The 22,426-nt window shown below is 37.7% G+C and overlaps 1 protein-coding gene across 11 annotated transcripts in view; it reads right to left on the minus strand.

The window, feature by feature from the left end:
* LOC134647226 (alpha-catulin) overlaps positions 1-22,426 on the minus strand; it is a 113,428-nt gene that overhangs the window by 26,216 nt on the left and 64,786 nt on the right. The gene's annotated exons all lie outside the window — the stretch shown is intronic.

Here is a 22,426-nt window from a genome sequence, read left to right on the forward strand (position 1 = left end):
CGTTTACAATAAGATTTATAATTTAATTAAAGTATGTTATATTTTCAATAGTATTAAGAGTCGTGGCACGTCCAGATGAAAAAGCTGCATTAAAGTGTTATCAGAGGCAATCAGAGCCGTACGTGTGGGCCGCATCGTAGCTGCCCCTGGGGCTGCCAGGTGGACGCTGACCAGCTTGACGTGACTTACAATTGAAGTATGTTACACTTTTTTTTATTACTTAGGCTCTTTAATTATTGTTTGTCCTACCTCCTAACGATTATAAGTATAGTTACATTGTAATCAAATCGATAATCCTTGTATAATATTCGAGATACTAAAATGACAATTCCAGTTTTTCCGACCAATTTGTCATTTTAGAACAAAAAAAAATACAAAAGCAGGATGATTGGGTAGTAAAATGTGAAAACAAACTGGAAAATTACAGTGAATGTAATTAGGTATCTGGAACATACAAACAAGGATGATATATCGGTTAGGCATTTATTTTGAAATTATATCCTTGATGTCAAGCAGCTCTGTTGCTAGTTGCTACCAATATATTTGGCTAGTTAGTATTTAAATTATTACATAATTATGTAACCTTCAAAATATTTCCAAGTTTTTCGAGTTTGTTTTGTTTGTCAGATAACCGAAACTTGAATTTAATCTCATTGGGTGAGCATTGGGTACTTACATTTCTATGTATGATTTTAAAATGAAAAGTTGCTTTTATGTTGGATTTTCTGTAATCAACTCAAAGAAAGAGAAAGAAGGGAAAGGGTTAAGCTTGGTGGCATTAATGCACCGTAGAAGATCCGTTAAAACATGAATACGCATGAATATTTAAGCAAGACTAAAAGACAGTACATTAAAGAGGGGCGGGCAAGAACTTTGGTGTCATTTGAATCGCTAACTGACCACGGCCGAGACGAAAACTCAGTTAAACCAGTTTAAATACGCTCTCGGATTACGTATAGTTATTATGGATCTCAAGAACAAGTAGTAATGGGTCGTCTATTAATTGGACTCCCTTGTGCACTTGCGCAAGCAATGTGAAAACGCCTCCAGCTGCGCGGCTCAAGCCCAATTATGCTAAAATAGTTTACAGACGCTGAATCATTGCGCCCGCAGCGCCTCATATTTACAGATATTAATTGGTCAGGGCCCTTAACGAGTCTGGAGAACAATGGACCCGACGGCTACGTTAATATTAATACAATTATGGACAAGAAGAGTACATATTTACTCGTAATGTAGTTTGCCAGTCTGCAAGGAAACTAACGTGGTAGGTATTATTCAATATGATTTCGAGGAATATGGTAGAATCAGCAGTTTTTGAAATCTTATAGATTTCAGCTATTTTTCGTAATATAAGTTCAGCTACACGAGGAATACTACTATAGCGTCAATTTTTTAACGTTTCGCAAAAAGCGCAAAAAAAACATTGGTACTTCGAAAACGTCATGTTTTATAATGCCAACAACGAAATATGTGCCATGGAATCCTTAAACAAAGTGTCATCAAAGTTGGACAACATCTGCAGTTGGCACAATAAGGCTTTTGATGTCCTTAATAGTCTTACTTTGAGGACAGTCAAACTTTAGGGTAAATACTCGTATGTATTAGCGCAATCCAGGCACGATAAAATTGAGTTTTAGTAAATATTTCGCTCGGGACTCGGGGCCCTTGAAGCCGTTATATTATTTAAGAAAGAGTTAACTAAAGGGGTTACTCATTGCACAATCGAATTCCTAAGCTCCAAATAGTTTTAAATTGGTAATTCTAGGGAAATATTTAATCAATATGTTCTTTATAACGTTTGCATTTTTTATCATGCCATTATGGTATGTAAGTGTACACAGCAGCCTATGGATGCTTGCAAATCCACAGATATCACATGCACATTGAAGCATAATGTGTTACCAGATTAAAAGAAACGGGGCCCTTTCCGAAAATGCATATCACTACTTAGCTGGTCTTTTGTAAGATAGAGGTAGGTACTTTTCCTAGTTGGATTGTGAGTTTCCTAGGAAAGTAGTTCCTATATGGTTACAAAACGGAAAATCTATATTGGAGATTTAGGCTTTTGAAAGATAAATCCGTAAGAGGAAACCTGCTCAGACCGGAACGTAATGTTCTACTATAAATCAACCTCTAACAATGATTGCCGCTAGTCTTAATTGTAAGGTGTCTTTATGCTGAGTTTGGGTCCACACGAATTATTCCAGTTTTGTTCGCACGAATGGCAAAGTTTTTGAATTTATTAAAGGCTCATTTCAGAGACCTGCTCGTGCTACCCTCAAACCTATTAAAACTTCGACCTTTAATTTCTTCCTTTTGTGCGAAAATGCTGGTCACAACAACATTGTTAACTAGTGATATTTGAACAAAATGTCGCTCTAAGAACAATGTCATGGAATGAGTAACAATTAAGAGGGGGTGTTAAGCCAGGAAGTTTTCATGATTTTCAACGTTTTCAACCCAACTTTAACCTTTTAGGGTTTCGGTTGGAGACTGCCCTTCTCTCGGCCTCAGAAATACAGGCAACAACTATTTACCCGATGAAAGTGTATAAAATTTACGGGTAGACACTACAAATTCAAATGTAGGTTATTGATTGTAATGTATTTGATAAAAATTATGATATATATGTCGCAGTCGGATCGTATAATCCGCCGTATTACATTACGGCTAGCCGTTTTCAAAAACAGGGGCGTTTTGAAATGCGGCGGTTCGACGATTAGCCGGATTGTCATTGCGATACGTTCTTTAATAAGGCGGCTAACGTTTAGCCGCATCGTATCTACTATTTAGATTGTAGAGTGACCAGTTCTTTCGGTCGCCTACGTAACCGGAGTTTGACAATGTTTGCAATTTAATTTATTTTTACCATGGTCCCACCGCACTACATGTGTTTCTTTTCTAAAACATTTCCTTCACAACTTAAATAAACGGAGCCCCGCAAGCGGGGCTCCTATTTCTGGGCGGTTTGCCCTTCGGGCATCTGAAGCTACCTAACGAACCTAACCTACTTACCTACCTACGCTTTTTTCCACAAAATGTAATGTTTTCACGGACGTCTCACTAAATCAATAGCTAGGTAGGTTAGGTTCGTTAGGTAGCTTCAGATGCCCGAAGGGCAAACCGCTCAGAAATAGGAGCCCCGCGAAGCGAAGCGAAGCGAAGCGGGGCTCCGTCTAGTTAAGTTGCGAAGGAAATGTTTTTTGAAAAGAAACAGTCCGACGAACTCCAGATTTGATGGACACCCCAGCGTTTTTCATAGTTTGTTGTTGTTATGTCAGGCAGCGCCACGAGTGTTAAAAATGGGAACTAAAAACTGTCAAAGCGGCGGCTAATGACACGCTGTATTACATTACGGCTAGCCGTCTTGAAGAACGTATGGCGCCGAATACATTCCGGCGGATTTACATTCAGCCGCATTCAATCCGGCTAATCGTCGAACCGCCGCATTTCAAAACGCCCCTGTTTTGTAAAACGGCTAGCCGTAATGTAATACGGCGGATTATACAATCCGACTGCGACATATACACGGTCACTAAACATAAAGCGAACGACCAAAATCGAATTTCACTGTGCCTATATAACCAATGAGGGTTTTGGTTGCCACTCGAGGTGAATGACTTCAATAACTGCTTATTTAATTTAGACGTATATTTTATATTTATAAAATATATATGTTATATTTGTGTTATTACTGTAAATAATTATGTTTAAGACTAGAACATGTTTATGTTATCTACACTAATAAATCGTTTTTATCGAGCAGTTGAAAAAGGTATCGCGGGATTAAAGGCGTATCCATATTACTAATTTAACTTGATATACCGCGGTGTGTCATCCAAAACCCCGATCACTGTGTATAACTATAACTACACATTTCATAGGTACTTACTAGTCGTATTTCAAAAGGATGGGATGAAATCTAATTCGCTATCTTTGAGCACTTTCCTTCTACATGAGTAAACCGGATATCAGGATAAAACCTTGCTAACCCCGTCGTAGGTAGATATGTAAAATAGCAAACAGGCCCGAATGGAATCGGTGTGCGGCCATTAGGCTAATATTCCAATGGCCGTGTAGCCCCACATGCATACATTTCAGTGTATGTGACGTCACTAACGGAGTTAGGTGAAGTAGTTTTCGTTGTGTGTGAATCACATTGTCTCTAATAAAATTCTGAGAAGTGAGTTGGTGTTGCTTAATTTTGCGGTGTCTAACAATATATATAATAATATTTTAATAAAAAAAAACTCAGTTCGAAATGCCATTACTTAACATTATTTACGACTATTCATTTATATTATAAGGGAGTTTACTTACAGATCAGCAACTTGTATGTGATACCCTTGTTTGTAAGAATCGATATATTTGTTCACTTGTGCGCTTCTGACTTCTCTACCTCATTGTTTTTAAATTGAGCCATTATTTTACGAATCACCCGTAGTTATGGTTTGCCGATATTGAAAACTACTATTTATCTGTGAAATAGCTCGACCGCAGGCGTCGCTAAGCCGTAAACCGAGAATGCCAAGTCGAACGAAAGTAGTGAAAATTTAATAGCTGGATAGGGAATATTTCAATTCAAGAAGAATTACTTTGAAAGTGAATTTCATTCTATACACTCCTTGGTACAGTTCACTTATTTTTTTCTTATACAATTGTTTTTTTTTTCATTTTGACTATGCGTGTTGCAGATGGCATCTAGCTGCATGCAGATAAATAATACTTACCTTTATTGTTGTGAAATTAAACGAGTCATGGATCGCGGCAGTAATAAGGCAAGTACCTAACTACCTAAAGTGCAACTTTGAGTTTCACCTCGCACAAAGGCCTTGTTTGGGGACGCTTCATGTTTTCAAGTCTATGCGATGCCCAGCGTTCGGCTTATCTCTTTAACACACTTGACTAATAGTCCGTGTCTGTACTCAGCTCTGCTGAAGCTCGGCCTTTGACCTCGCATGAAAGCGAACTCGCTTGCACGCTGAAGGAAATCTTTGATCTATCCGCGCCTGCTACTGCCCGCCGCTGCTAAAGTTATGACGTATTTTTCGAACGTGCATGAATGTACCCATGTCTTTACATTTGCGTTATTGGTAACCAAATATTTTCCGCTCGCCTTTTCGTCTGTTTGTGTAGACTTTTTATATCATCGTGTTTGCTTGTGCTAAATATGATTAGCATAAAATGCAAGTTATGCAAGTCTGCACCTTGCACATCACGTACGTCGATCAATATTAAGCGTAACTCAGGGTCTCAACTCTGCTGAGAGCTTTTAAGTAAAACTAGAGACAGGTGGACAATAAAGATTGTCAAACTCTGCCAGCTGCATCCTTTACAGCTCGCGTTATATTAGGTATGTGGTAGATACAGATACCATACCACTTGTTACTTAAGGAAGACTTGAACCTGTAGTTTGGTGCTTTGACCTTATGCACTTAATATCGTGTCTCCAATTATTGATAGATTTTTCGAAAGCGATGTTCAAGCGGAAACTAACCATTTTGGGTTTGATAAGATTTCCTGGCTATATTTACCTTTACTGAAGAACTAAAAGCAGGGAAAAACAAATAATATTTTGGATTCAATATTTCGAGGACAAATACAAGTCAGAGTGTACTGTGCTACGGGTAGAGTCCGCCTAGCTAATTCTGCACCGACTTTGACAGAGCAAAGTGAGTAAGTTATCATAAACGTTGAAATTTGACGATATAACTACACTTTGTCTTAGCAAATGCCATTCAGAGTTAGTTAATATGTTGGACTCAATTCGATTTCTTTATTATTTGCTCGTCTCTAGTAAAACGTGGCAGAACTCCGGATTGGCAGCACTCCGTCGATACGTGAGCCGCATACACGCAATGTAGAATTTCGTCAAACCCGGCACGGAGTTAATTACGTGTCAACAAACCGCTTTAGTGTTAAATCGACCGCCTGCTAAGTGATAACTCGTTCGGAAATAATGGAAATGCCATGCAATAGCTACGGTATACGTGTTTCCTTTGTTCCTTTACTTTATGGCGCTGTGCAGTGACTATTATTAAACCTGCTGGATTAATGCTGCTTGAAAATTGTTACACCCACCAGATCCTACAGACACCTACACATTACACAAGACTAAAGTGTCTTCATTTCATCTTACTCGTATTCTGATTGAGGTTAGACAAATATCTATTTGGGTAGCCACATCGGTACATTAATGTCAGGAATATTTTGAACACTAACTTATTATCATTACTGTATTCTGTCCGCTATAAGCACCCAGGGGAGCATGATAGACATATGGTAATGGGATTACCTGAAGGATCACAGAGGACAAAATCGTCCAATACGATCACCTGGGTGATCGGGCTAGGTGATCTTATTTGATACACTCTAATGAAGGTGGTATCAGATTTAAGTAACTCGAAATACAAATGTACTCGTAACTAACTTGTCTCAATTTAAGAATAAGTCAGACCTTTACCTGAAAGAACAGTACCAAATGTTTCCGGTTACAGAAATGTTACTGTTGATATTAGCTGAGAGATCATGTCCATAGCAGTTTCAGTACAAGAAATTAAAATTGTGACCTAAATTAACGTTTTATATTAGGAAAGATGCGGTAATAACAGTTGGTTACTTTTACGTTGAGGTTACTTCTTAAGCTATATTGCTGTTTTATTTTTGATTTCTGTATGTAACTGAGTCCAAGTTATAATGTTACGTGCTAACCGTAATTTCTACTAAGTTTACCTACATCTCAGAAACTTCGAGCGACAATGTTCTTATCTCCGTCTCTAACTACTCTCGCTTAAACTGAAAACTTCGTCCATCGCCCAACCAATTTAATAAAGCGGCCAAGTTATGTGACTTGGAGTTGCGAGTTACGACATTATAGTCACAAAATCAGGGCTGTGATTACATTCGCTTGTAGAACCCGCGTCGAGTCGAATGCTCAGGTGGACAAGTTTATGTGCGCTATTTACCTGAACGTAAATTGCGACGGGCCTCGATATGTTACGTTACAATATTTCGCCCAGACTCGACTCGCCGGAGCTTAGGGAAGCAATTGAATAACACGCCCAGGTGTTAAGTCAAATGGCGTTGTTTCGTAACAGGGCTATTAGTAGAATTAGTAGGCTTTCTCATTAAGATGCACGGCCGGGACGCCTAGTTTATCCGTCCTGACGCGTTACAGCTTCGTGACGGGAATTGGGATCTGGAGGTATTACCTAAATAGTAATTAGTTTATAAAACGGCTTAACTATACTCGTACATAAGTCATACTTATTTATGAAATATTTCATGCCCAGAAATTACCTTAACCCCAATCCGTAGCAACTTTGCGTAATCGAAAGTTGAAATAATACTAATTTAGCTGTATTCGAACCAGCGTTTATCCACGCATATACGTATTATTTTTAACTCTTTTTCTAAATGAGATCTCGTTGCGAAAACATAATCCCTTGCATATTCTCGTATTTATCGCGAATGATGTCTATATGTATCGGTTCAAGCAAACTTACCAGCATAAGTGCATGTGTACACGCGCGTATAAACACACACATACCTATGCCTACCTATATATATCGCAGGCAACGAAACTCTACGATCGAAATATTATCTAGTAAACACTGCTGTTGTTTACGGAGTGTATTTTTATGTTCCCTTCCAGTTGGAGGGAATACTTGCTTATCGTCTGTCATCCGAATACGCGTTTGGAACCGTTTTCAAATTCCATTATGTCGCTAGCGGGAATAGGTAACTCCGTAACGGCTCGAGGCGGATTGCATCATTGCTTTATAAGGAACTGAATAAGGAAATGTTTTGCACCGCTGAAAACAATTTTTTTAATTGAATGGAAAAAATAGACTTAAGGTGACAGTCCATTTCCAACCGCAGCTGCACTACTGTTCATTTTACTATGGAAATTGACAGTAACAACGACGCGTTCAGTACCAGTTAGTGCAGCTGCGGTCAGAAATGGAATGTTACCCTTAATGATTCTTTAACGACAACAGATTTTTAAATGAGTGTAAACCCAATTTTTAAAAATAGGAAAGATTTGTGGTGTTATCCACAAATCTTTCGTATGTAAGTATTTAAATATTCATTAATTACCTACATTCACAAAGAGTAAGATAAAGTTTTAACAGTTGCCATTTGCAGCCGCGCCTGTTATATTTACGCCCGTAATCTACGGCAGGAGTCATAAACATGATTTCAATCGTAAACCGTTAATCTCCTAGAGAGGTGGTTAATAATGTTAAGTGAGTAGTGTAGCAAATGTGCCGGTACTAAAACGGAAACTATCAAAATGGTGCTCCTTAAGGTGACAGTCCATTTCCAACCGCAGCTGCACTACTGTTCATTTTACTATGGAAATTGACAGTGGAAGTTTACGCGTTCAGTACCAGTAGTGCAGCTGCGGTCAGAAATGGAATGTTGCCCTTAAGGTAATATTCGATGTCAACTGCAGCTGTTTTACTGTTGCGACTATTCCACTCTAAGATTAATTAAAATGTGGTCATTTTCAAAGTTAGTAATCTTACTTCTAGGCTATAAAAGACATTACTCTTCCTCGTCGGAAAACTTCATAATTGCAGTGCAGCGAGACGAGGCAGAGGTGAAGGCATTAAATATTCATTCAAGAGTCATTAGAGCACGCCTACTTGCATTATTTCCTACAAAACCTAGATCTGCGAAGACTGCTGTAGCAGCTGACGCTTTGACGTCAGCAAATCTGTACTCCAAAGTCAAATAGACCCAGCGTTTTACATGCGAATATACTACATATATTATTGTAAGTACCTGCACTTACAACCGAAAACGTCGTAAACATGAGCGTATACCTATATTCTCTTAACTTTGCACCCACAGACGAAACTTAAGACTACTAAATTTACAATTATTTGTGGCTTTTTTCATAGTCTAATCTTTATTGCGATCTTGTGTTAACACATTCACTGCCACCGACGCACATGTGCGTCGACCTTCATACAAGTTTGTTCTTAGGCCACGCCCCCTGGCAGTGAATGCGTTAAGTCATAGGTCATATTGTTGTGTCATTTAAATCCTAATAGAGTGACCATTAATAATGAACACCTTTTATTCTATTGTGTTAAATCTATCCCTTTGTGAACTGTATGTATTCCATGATTCAATTAGAATATTAATTCGATAATGTACATTAATGCATATTCAAACGAGATATTTCAGTCGCATCGGCCGTCGAATAAGCATGTCGGCATCATCCCACAAACGCTTATTACTCAACGGTCCTGTTGCCGCTGCCTAATTCACAAAACATTTTGGTTCAATCACGAATGTCTTCAAAAGAAGTTATGCTTAAAATCGTTATACCACTAAATAAGTATTTTGTAATTATTACATGATCATAATTTAAATATTCGAGAACGTGACAGAAGGGAACGGGCTCCCTTCTAGATCTACACTTGGATGGCAACTGCACTTGCATTTACTCTTGCGACATTACTGCTGGGCGCTGTAAGTGTCCATTAATTTGAGAAAATGAGAGACAGCTGCACTAGCTGCAGTTGCCGTCCAAATGTCGCCTTTTATATTGTATACCTACTAGGTATACTAGTAGTATTTTATACCGTGGTACCAATTGGTAGAAAAACAATCGTAATCGAGTAAAACTGGATGGAAGGCCCCCGTTTTCCGCTCGGTGAGGGTCGTGAATAACGGCTGTGCTTATCCGCAGCGACCGCAGGTGCGGCGTGTGGCCGCACCGTGTATCGGTTTGCGAGATTTGCGTCTATCGAATATACGAATTACCTACCTATACCATTTTTTATGTGATATATAATCTGTGTAAGTAGTATACGATAAAATAACCGCGTTAATACTTAACGTACACATTTATATATGCTCTTTTACCGTGACCATCATGTTATAGGTTCCTTCGTGGAACATTCTCCACTCATTCGAAATACTTTACAAAATTATATAACTCCTAATGTTTTCACGTCGTAATATAGTCACGTTGCAATTATTTTATAATTATAACTATTAGTTTTATTTAAGTCAAGTAAGCAGCCAAATGCAAACCTACAAAAAGGACCAAGAAAATTATTAAAAGCAGTAAAAGTAGGTACAGTCGCCTGCTATAATGTATGTTACTCTTCGAAGGCCGCAAAAATATGTGACACGCTCTTATGTCTCTACAAATAAGATCGCGTCAGATATTTTTACGGCATTCGTTGTGTAACATATTATTTCAGGTGACTATACCTGATCTGATGATATATACAGGGTGTCCTAAGAAGTAGTGATATACTGAAGCTGGGAGGTAGAGGACCTAGAGGGCTATCTGAATCACCCCCATGTATGTTCCGCGATTTTTCGTATTTTCGGAGTTATGATTTTTTTTAATTTTTCACCTATCGCCGAGTACGATGAGATTTTTATTTATGGTGACGTGAATTATTGCGGTAGATTCTTGATTTTGTTTGTGTGCTACGCTGATAGATAGGCCAATTCAGTATGGTAACATTTACTATCGTTAGATCTTTGAATGGAATTAAAAAAAAAAAATTAATGCCAAGAAAGATAAAATTACCCAGTATGTTCACAACTTCAAGGGCGCTTAGAAAAATAAAACATACTGGGTAATTTTATCTTTCTTGGCATTAAATTTTTTTTTAATTCCATTCAGAGATCTAACGATAGTAAATGTTACCATACTGAATTGGCCTATCTATCAGCTTAGCACACAAAAAAATCAAGCATCTACCGCAATAATTCACGTCACCATAAATAAAAATCTCATCGTACTCGGCGATAGGTGAAAAATTAAAAAAAAATCATAACTCCGAAAATACGAAAAATCGCGGAACATACATGGGGGTGATTCAGATAGCCCTCTAGGTCCTCTACCTCCCAGCTTCAGTATATCACTAATTCTTGGGACACCCTGTATATCACCGTAAAATTGTAAACACTCTAGTTACAGTAATATTATCTCGCTAGTTACATTATAAACTGACGGTAGGGAGATTATAATCTAACCTAACCTAACCTACGTTAGATTATAAACTAACGGGTTCAATATTACGGTGTCATATATAACACTATAATTTTGAGAGCCACCCTGAGAACAGCCCTTACTAGTTCAATGGAATTTCGCTCACGAAATGTTCATAATTTCCCAAAGCTGCATGAAAAATGTGGCAGTATTTTCAGCTTCCGCAAACCATATTTTCTCTTATACCTGAGGTAGAGAGATATTATACTGCATATGGAGAGGGATATATGTAGAACGGGAAGTGTATTGACAGCCACCAAATCATAAAATGTCAGCATTGGTAAGCTGGAGCTTAAGTGCTCATTTAGACGGCGCGCGAACGCGTATACGATTTTAGTTACATTGCGGACCATTGAGGTAACATCAATTCAGCCGACCGATCAAATGACGCAATGTAATGAACCTCGCATGCGAGTTCTCGCACCGTCTAAATGAGCCCTAAGGGATAACTGTACAGTGAAATTGACTAACACACAGCAGCAACAAACTTTGTTCGGTACAAATGGTACAATGATAGCTTTACTTAGTTTGTTTATCTGAATGGTTAAAACTATGACAGTAATTTGGTTGGCTTTAGTTAAATATTTCAAAACATAGGCGGTATGGTATTTTACGCCAGTGACTACACTCGACGAGGTAGACGCCCGCCAGCGAGTACGGGACAATTTAGAGACGGGACTTGCGATTATTGGTTAGGTATATCTACTCCTATATACCTACAACTTAACGCTCGATCTAGCGGTAATGTCGCTTTTAAACTTAGTCAGTCATATTTTATTTATCTCGTTTTAAAAATTTAAATAAAATCAAATATATTCCTCATTTTGGAGTTAAAGCTGAGCAGGCGGAAAAGGAGGTGAAAATTTGAATGGCCTTAGTTAATAGATAAATAAAGCAACGTCGAATTTCAAAAGCCCAGTCACCCGTGCCTGTTTCCTTTAATGTTTAATCTTTGAAAATGTAATGAAGGCAGGCCCCGGTGGCCCGAGATCAATTTGTAAGCCCTCGGCCCGCTCTGCCGTGCCGATGCGTCGAAGGGTTATGTTGCTTTTAAATATTTTTTTGGCGCTGTCAATCTTTTTTCGATATTTATTACATATTTTTGATATATACATTTTGGGTAAATACTACTTTTTTCATACCAATATTCGAGAGGTAAATACCTATCGAGGTGTATACTCTATAGGTAGGTACCATACGGACGTTACTTAGAATATTATTTTTTGCTATGGCGCAAGTAAAGTGGCAGTAAAGTCAACAGCAGAAGTTGCTAAGCGGCCAGGTATTCAAAATGATCTTGACGCGACTTTATTGTAAAGAAAATAAGCGTATCAAGGTAATTTTGAACACCTCGCCCGCTTAGCAACTTCTGCTGCTGGCCGTACATATACGGAAAACCGTTTGGCGTGAATAGGGTTTAAAAAGCCAATCTCTATAGATTCGTTACAGCGTCTTTGTCAATAAATCGAACATTTTAGTGCTGTGAGTGTCTGCGAGCAGAGTTCGGCTGAAATTTATGACGGTTTCGTCGGTAAGGAAAATTCCCACACAAAATTGTTTATGATGGCCGTGGAGTTCTGAATTGAAAAGCTTAAAACAGAAGATGACATAGTAATGGTTTTATGTCATCTGCCAGACTCATAGATCAATCTTTTAATAGTATTGCGTAAAAAATTTAACTCGGCATCACATACGTATTTAAGTATCATTCAGTTTGTCATATTTCATCGGATTAAACCAATTAAAGAACTAAGAAATTATTAAGTGCGATGCGAGTATATTCGCGATTGTCACCTGACAATAATAAACACGATAACAATTCACAGCACAGTTTTCGGTCGAAGGTTTAAACTTTACTTTCGGTAAGTACTTAGTAGGTACTTACGTGGTACTTTAGGTAGGTATTGGACTATTTAGTGACAAATATTATGTCAGTGGAATAAAACACCTTTATCTATGCACATATTATTATTATAAACCCACACTCATGTTTTAAGGCCTTTTATTATGTAACAGTCACATTAAACTACATTTAGGTTTAATTTTCGTAAAATAAAAATATCTGTAAAGAAAAATCCAATATTTCTACTTTATCGTCAAAATGTCTTGCTTACTCAAAATAAATAAACAAATAAATAAATATTATAGGACATTTTTACACAAATTGACTAAACCCCACAGTAAGCTCAAGAAGGCTTGTGTTGTGGGTACTCAGACAACGATAGATATAATATACAAATACATTAGATACATAGAAAACAACCATGACTCAGGAACAAATATCTGTGCTCATCACACAAATAAATGCCCTTACTGGGATTTGAACCCATCAGGATCGCGGGTTCCCAGGCAGGGTCAGTACCCACTAGGCCAGACCGGTCGTCAAAACAAACATTAATTAAACGAAATTAAATGCATTCAAAGTGAGAAATTCCCAATAAAAGCATTTATCGGTTTGTGTTGCTATTAAAGCTGCTCGGACGTTGAATCGGCCCAAATTATATTCAATTGGCAGATTCACTTAATTAAGTGTATTGGCTTCACCAGCAAGTTGAGTTATTTTCTACTCCTCTGCTGGCTAGACTTTCCCGATTTTCCGAATATCATTGCTGTTGTTTATATTTTACTTTCAAACAATAAAGCCCCATGCTATCTTCTCACTAGCGATAAATCTAACGACGAGTCGTCAGGTAGACGGGTGTCTTAGTTAATTAGACAATATCTGGGAGACCGAGCAAAGCTCGGAAAACATATAAAAACTCGAAAACGCGCGTTTTCCCAGAGATAAGACCTAGCTAGATCGATTTTTCACCCCCGAAAACCCCCATATAGCTAATTTCATAAAAATCGTTAGAGCCATTTCCGAGATCCCCGAGATATATCTATCTAATACCTTTAAACGAGCAATTCTTGTTTATTTATTTATATATATATTTCGGGGATCTCGGAAACGGCTCTAACGATTTCGATGAAATTTGCTATATGGGGGTTTTTGGGGGCGAAAAATCGATCTAGCTAGGTCTTATCTCTGGGAAAACGCGCATTTTCGAGTTTTTTTATGTTTTCCGAGCGAAGCTCGGTCACCCAGATATTATATATAAATAAATAAACAAGAATTGCTCCTTTAAAGGTATTAGATAGATAGATAGATAGATGTACTTGCCAGCGAAATAGCACACACTCAAAAAAATACCCGCTGTCATAAGAGTTGGTTAGCCAAGGCTACACATATTTATTTTAAACATGAATTTATTGTAAAAAAAGAGTACATTATTCATTCAATTATCATAGAATTTTTAAGATCTTTCTTTCTGTACAGTTGTTAAATGATAATCACGAAGGTTTTAGACCGTCAAAACCTTTTTTGGTAAAATTATTCGACTGAATGAATATCCAGTAGAGTAAAAATATCAGCTCAGCTATCGTTTCGTCTTCCAATTTCTTTGTGACTTCTAATAAATATAAAGGGCACACGCAATGGTCGCGACAAATGAGGTCCAAGGACCTTTAAGAAGGTGGGCTTTGGTGCTTAGTCTGGTTTTTTCATCCATTTATGGCTAAAATCCTGCAAAAATAGCTTAGAGTCATATAATAAGTAGCTTTTTCTTATGGTTATATGTTACACATTGAAACCCGCAGTTGCCCGCAGTCATATGAATGGTCATACAAATTATTCGGGTAAATATGTACATAGTTAAAATTTTGGAGAGAATAGCTTAATATAATTAAAAAAAAACATTAAGTAGATCATGGGTTCTGTAATTTTATGGCACGTTAAAGTTATTAATCAGTGTCTGTCTGTAAACGTTTCTTATTTAGTACGAAAGCTTAATCGTTTATGACGTAAAACGTTTTCCTTCAGGGTAGGAGGAGACCGCAAAACGCCATTTGTAACTGTCCTGGCATTTCCTTTTTCGTACATACGCACTCTTGCTGCTTTTCATGCATGCCTGGTGATTCCCGGATTTTGTTGTGAGCTTTTAATTTCATCAAAGTCCTGCGATAACATTTTAGTAGTGAATAATTAAACAGTCAAAAAGCTCTTAAAAAAACAATATTGTTTCTTAGTAATTGTATAAATATTACAAAGGAAAGAATTCCGTTTATTTAAATTTATGTGAGATCTCGCAAGTTAGTTTAACAACGAAGGTAATTTACTGGGTTGATAAAAAAAATTGATACCTATAACCTATACCATTTTCAATAATATTAAATATAATATCCGTACACTCGTTTTGCAATAGCAATTTGCCTGAAAATAAGCTTCTTTGATGTTCATAAACTGAGATTAGGTATTAATAGTGGTTCATGTATGTGTTTATATGGCGTGGTTCAGTTATACTCGTCAATTTCCTCTGTACGTCGCAAAGCCGCCCGCTATCGTGGAAATAGAATCGACACTATAAATCATGCGTGGGTTGCAACAACTGTCAGTAGGTATGGGTATTTTGCGTCGCACAATAAGCCTATCGTACGTATAATCTCCTCACCGCAAATGCCGCATTAAGCGGTTCTAACGGAATAGTTAACAGTGCATTAATAGTTGTTTATTCGATAAAATAATGCACATTGTGAAGAAGTGACGGTCGACGGCATTGATGGCATTCACAATGTTGACATTAATTTCCGAACTTTACTGTGAGTGAGACATTATTGTTAGCATTAGTATGTAGTAAGCCACAGCAGTATCATGGTGAACAGTCATTGGAACCGTCAAGCCCACTCAGGATATGAACAATTACACAATTTCCGCAAGTACTTACAGATTAAGAATTTAAACACTTCAACCCTTAATCGAGCAGTGTGTAATTTTTACCTGTAACAAAATATTTTTATTAGTAAACAAATTCGCGTTGGAAAATTATATCAATTATGTAAAGGAAATGTGTATAGATTGTTACAGTCGACTTAAGACACAGATGTTATGCAAATATCAGAATTTGGAACAGGCAAGTGGAGCTTCTGCATATTTAGCAAAGAGGGATTCATATTACGAAGAAAGTTCAACTGGGTTTCGGTACGTCACGTAAATTACGTTTACGTTGCATGTCTGTCGCATAAATTCTTAGCAATATCCAGGCGACTCTCAGTCATTTAATTAAGGGATACCGGAGTTTTAAAGCCTTGGCACAAAGTATTACCCCGGGGAAATTTGCCTTTGTAGTTGTAATGTACCTACTCGTACCTGTAAAACTTTGTATTATCTATTAAAACTTCTATTCATTAAAATAGCAGATGAAAATGAAGTATATTTAATGACTTCTTTGTTGGACTTTAGTGACATTTAAAACGAAGAAAATGTAGTACAACATGAACCTACAATCCGAAGTTAGTTTTGTCAAGTTGAATATACATAGAACAAAGACTTAGTTTAATTTGGGACCAGCGCTCAGGGAAGACGCTCGTAATTGTGAGAGGTAAATTGTATTCGTGACAATTTATAATAGCCTACGAGTAAGCTTTTTCTTAAATCTTAACTTATGTTACAGGATAAACAGCAATAAGAATTTAATATCATAGAAGTATGAGAAGAGACTATCTTAAACCCGGCCGCCACCAAGTTGGTAGCGCAAGGAAACTTGGGGCCGACCAACCGAAGAGAAGACATAATTAGGGGAAGTCCGGGCATAGTGAACACCTTTACCTTTGACTTGACATAACAGAAAAATCGAACTAGGAAGAAATGAAAAAAGTATCAATAATAAGTCTTTATTTAATAATATTTTAATTTAAAACAACACTAGCCTCCAATGTTTAACAGTTGCTGCAATTTTGAACAAAACGTAAAAAAAGATATTTTATTCGCTTTGCCCAGGGTGCCGGGCAAAGTGAAACTGGCACCCGGGCAAAGCAAATATTACTCATAAAATCTTAGTGAACTTAATAACTAAGTGAAAATTAATCAACATAAGATCATTTCAATAATATTAATTAGAAAAAGCTGTCACAAGTAACTTTTGATATATTTTCACTGATTTCATAAGCATAAGTCTTCACGGCATTTCTGAAGACATTTTAACACAGCGAATCCACGTTCTGATAGCCATTTCCATGACGTCTGTTAGCCAGGAGCCATTATCGATCTTTTTTTGATATTTATATACCATCTGTAACAAAATATTATCATAAAAAAAAATTACCTAATAAATTCAAAGTGAACACGCTATCCGCTTTGCCCGATCCACTTTGCCCATTCAGTCAGTTAAAGAAATTAAGAATTAAAAAAAAATTACCGTTGGATTTTTTTTAAAGAAATGCGTTGTAAAAGGAAGATAATTTAATAAGCAATAGAAGCATCTTGAATTAAAATTTGAGATTATTACTGTGAAAAAATAACATACAATATACTTACCTTTCAAAATCGAATATTTTGCACTAAAAACACATTTTGACTCGTCACCGACGACGCTCACAGCGACCGCTCCTTGTGACGCTTGCCGCTCATAGAGCGAAGGATCCTGAACATCATATAGGCGTGTGGTGCGACAAAGTCGAATAGTTTAGGATTGGGAGCCCGAATTCGCTTTGCCTGGGGTGTTCGCTTTACCCGGACTTCCCCTACCAATTTATTTTGTTCTTTGTCCGGGTCACTGGCTTTCTGCCGTGTCACAAACATCTATCGATGGCTTATTATGAATATTATGATAGTGATTAGTTGTAATTGATAGAAGTCAAAAAGTCCTTTACATTTCTGATTATTAGTTATTATTATATAAATATTACGTCTATGTGAAAATTGTCACCCCAGTCGCTTTTTGTTACCTTATCAGTTATCACGTATTTTGAATGAATAAATGTTTCTAGGCAATATACCCATTACCTAATTTTAAAATACAAATACAATTTTAAAAGATAAAGAAGAAATACCTAGAGTAAAAACTAAATAAATATTTTGAACTCAATTAAAAGTTAAGCACATAAATAAAATAAATTGTTTTAATTAATTCAATATACCTACGAAGCTCTGAGGACATTTTATTAAGGTGTTCCATAGAGCTATTCAACAATAACCCCAAGAAAAAAAACAGTTTACTCTCTTTTAAACATAAAAGCCCTACATTCCAAATCACTATGCATCCATCTAATAGTTACTTGCAAAGCGGCCAGATGCAACTTTTACCAGACAGTGCTGCAGTGTGGCAAAGTTCTAACTGGGACTAGTACTTGTATTTGGCCGTCAGAACGGATCTTCGACGTAAACCACTCGCCAAAGTTACTAAACGTATTTCAAAGTGTCAAAGTAAAATCAATTCCGAACTGAACATAAGCCACGTAGAGGAGAGGAGTTAGCATGCAATTAGGTTAAATTGCGTGCGGACAAAGAGTTAACTTAGATTTTAGCGGATACGATACAGCAAGCGGCAAGCGGAACTCGCGCATGTTAGCGAGTCAATGAATAGGGCTGTAATTAAACTGGAAATTAATCTGAGCTGAGCATCATCGATCTACATTTAATGTGTATTCGGGTATTTCCGAATGAACGAATAGTGGCGGATAACTCCGAAAGCAACTCTTACTACAACGGAATATACGTGAAATAACAATGATTTTCGGGATTACCCGATTTCCGGAATTACCCGAATAAACCTGACCTATTTAATTTAATAGGTAAATGTAGATCTAGTACATATATACATATTATTAGTAGTAATACGTATGACACGGGCGAAACGCACGATAACTTAATACCATGATTCAAATATCATTCTGGTCTCAGTACCTACGTTTGAATTGGCCTGATATTCTTAATACAACTAAGATTTAAACATTGTTGACGATAGTAAAGTATTAATTTGTAAAATTCATTATTACCTAATGGTGTACAATTATACAATTATGTAGGTGTGTCCCGTAACACGAGCAAAAAATGTTTGCTCGTATTATAGCACACGCCCGATATACATATATCTAATTACCTACAGGAAGTAATTATACTTAATACCATAGCCGAGTAGCGGTAATACGGTAGCTCCTTTGAAACCTTATTACCATGAGGGTTCATTCCATACGACCTTCAAGCATGGCTTTCCGGAATTTGGCGTAATTCCAACAAGGTCGTTCCCGTATCAACAATTGAAATTCAAATCCCAAAAAGACTTTTCAATTTTCATTGCAAAGCGATTCCAATGTATGTGACGACTTTCTGAAATAATATTGCACGGCGCGATAGCGAAGTATTTTTGTTAAAATATGCCAAAAGTTGATTCATGAAACAATATGATTTTGCAAGCTTATATAAATGAGCAATTTTTATATATTTATTTATATATATTTCGGGGATCTCGGAAACGGCTCTACCGATTTCGATGAAATTTGCTATATGGGGGCGATAGAGGGGCGAAAAATCGATCTAGCTAGATCTTATTTCTGGGAAAACGCTGATTTTTGAGCTTTTATATGTTTTCCGAGCAAAGCTGCTCGGTCTCCCAGATATTATATTTCAATATCATATGTAAGCAAGCATTGATGTGTAAGGTAAAGTTTGATTTGTAATGACGTCCATTACAACAAGTGTGTTTTAAGATACAATTCTATTACGTCGCGTGTTTACTTTAAGTTAAATAGGCTGTTATATTGTAAACAGGTAAACGCTTATCAGCTGAGTTTGCAATGTACCCAGTTACCGCAGTAAAAGACACGTGGAAAGTGCATTTTTGTACTGTGTGGGTACTAACGGATTAAAATAGTTCCTGATGGCCCTCAAGATCCTGCATTTATAGCGCTCGACTTTTCTATGTCCTGTTACTTGTCTCGATAGCGCAATGAGCACGTGAGAGGATCTTTCAGAGTGGTCCTTTATTTATGACAAACTAAAAGAAGGCATAGGATGGTCCGGTTCGGCCACATGAAACGTTTGATAGTTTGCCAGTTAAATCTCTTAAACATCCCTACAAAACACGAAGTCCACACAGTCTGCAGCCATTCATGCCCTTCAGGGCATACTATCCATCGCTTCACCTACACATACAGCAAGAGGCCATCCCCCTCAGCGGTTAAGGTTGCCAAACCTCAACGACCTCAACATATGGTCTAACCTCGGAGCTCGGTACACAATATGCCTGGAAAACGTTTACGATGACTTTCCAATGCTCAGACCAGGCACGGATCGGATTCATAAACAAACTATCTTTGACAAAAGGTACAAAATACAATTATACGAGGACTACAATCACGGAGGACTTAATACCCGTGAACTGAAAATCTTCACTGATGGGTCCAAAACAGACAGTGAGTCGGGCCCTGGAACCTTCTCAGAAGACCTGAACGAGTCTATTACCACTCCGCTAGGAGCCCATAACTCATATTCCAAGCTGAGTGCATGGCCATCATCAATGCGGCGGCTGCCATCACTGCAAGGAGGGTAGTAGGATCCTCCATCCACATGCTATCCGACAGTAGAGCACTCTTAATCGCCCTGAGCCATATAATTATATCAAAACGCATCAGGTGCGGAAGCGATTGGCCCGGTAACGATTCTCCCGATCCACTTTAGCAAGGTACGCTCACTGCTGCTAGAACGTACAAAGAAACAGCACACTGGCTAAACCAGGCTGGAGGCCGAAAGGCCATGCCTGGTATCAATAAAAGACTCACGAAGTCGCTCTTTCAGGATCCAGCAGGAGGAAGGGTGACCCTTCCTCTTGAGGGGTTGGGTTGGCTGGACTAGCCCCCACCCCCCGTCATGAAAAAAAGGCGCCCGTCGTCGAGTTACGGAAATCTGCCCGTGCTACAATAGAATATCCTCACAACATTCCTGGGAAGACGAAGACCTCCAGGCACATGGTAGTTCAATATCAAGAGGGAGATGAAAGCCCAGAACCTAAACCCTATGGTAACATTGGTAACCCAGAATAAAGCGGTTTGGCTCCGCCGCCGTACACAGAAGCCCAGATAGAGCTGGGACTAATATAAGGAAAAATAAGACTAAAAATTATTATACCAATCAACCACGTGTCAGATAACATAAAAATAATAATAACGCAGAATAATAATAATGTAAAAAACATTTAAGTACTTTAAAACCACAAAACTTGTAAGCAAAATTCAATCCTAATTTAATATACTACATGGGTAAGTTACCGTAAATTCTCGGTAATTTACGGTAATTTTCACTAATGAGAATTACGGTAAGTGCGTAATTTCTCGGCGGCACATCACTAGGCCCGACACGTCGGTGAACATTAATTAGAGCGCAAGGCGATAAGGTGTTCAGATAGTTTCCTGGAGTAGAGCACTTGCTGTAAATAGCATCCATTGACGGGCGGCGCGGCGCGGGGGCAGGACGGGCTAAAAATAGACGACCGCCAGTAGGACAAGGCCGCTCCCGGCTGCCTTCACCCGGATCGCAGGTACGGCTTAGGCACATCCTTGCGATTAATCTTTGCGTATTTACGACCCCGGCCGAGTGCCAGCTTAGGCGCACTTAGCGTAAATCTGAGTGGCTCTTGACGGTTCACGCTTGGGAATGCTCAAATAGCAAAAGCAAATAGATAATAGCTCCGCCTCCGATATCTAAGGGGCCGATTCATATTTTACGTGATTATTCGTTATATTTTGGACAAAAGGGAAATGTTTTCCAAGTAAGTATATTAATGTACCTGTTTTTTGTAAATATATGCCTATTTATGTTGTACGCCCTAATATGTACGCTTGCCTAACTTTTCAGCTTATTGAGAAAATGAAAGCCAAACTATAGGTTTTATTGCTTGCCTACGAATATTTTCCACGCATCGCCACTGACACACTTGACAAAGTGTCGTATCTTTTAACTATCAAAGTAGTTAAAAAAAATAGTTTGGGTCTCTCTCTACTATTTTGTGAAAGAAAAGGATTAATTATCTGTTAATTTGGCTAAATATAATGGTTCTGACACAAGTAAACAAAACGATGAAAAATCGCGTCCCAGGTCAGGTATCATTTTATAATATCAGTATTGTTAGTATTACGTTGAAACAAGGGGCCGGCAAGCGTGATAAATATCGCGACGCCGCGTGGCTTTAATTATACCCCTGCCAATTTAATACATCGCGTGTTATTATATGTAAATTTTTCTGAACTCTTTTTAGAATCAAATCAGGAGCATATTTTATCTAAAGTAGTAGGATGACTGATTAAATTTATACACTTTGTTTGTTGTTGCTTCTGTCTTTGTTGTAAGTATTAGGACCATTTTGCATTAGGTACTTTACTTTTTTAAATATATACGTCCTACGTCCAATACACAATTTCATTTTCTTTTACCACTGTGCAATCAAAAATATTTAATATGAACTCCTCCGAAAGATTTTATCAGTGGAAAAATCACCATTTTAAGACCAAACTGCCACATCAAGGGTTTCTTTATACTATGAAAGGTTGAACAGGGTACCGAAATCACTGTCTTGCAATATGTTG

The sequence above is a fragment of the Cydia amplana genome, chromosome 4 (assembly GCF_948474715.1).
Source record: "Cydia amplana chromosome 4, ilCydAmpl1.1, whole genome shotgun sequence".
Lineage (NCBI taxonomy): Eukaryota > Metazoa > Arthropoda > Insecta > Lepidoptera > Tortricidae > Cydia > Cydia amplana.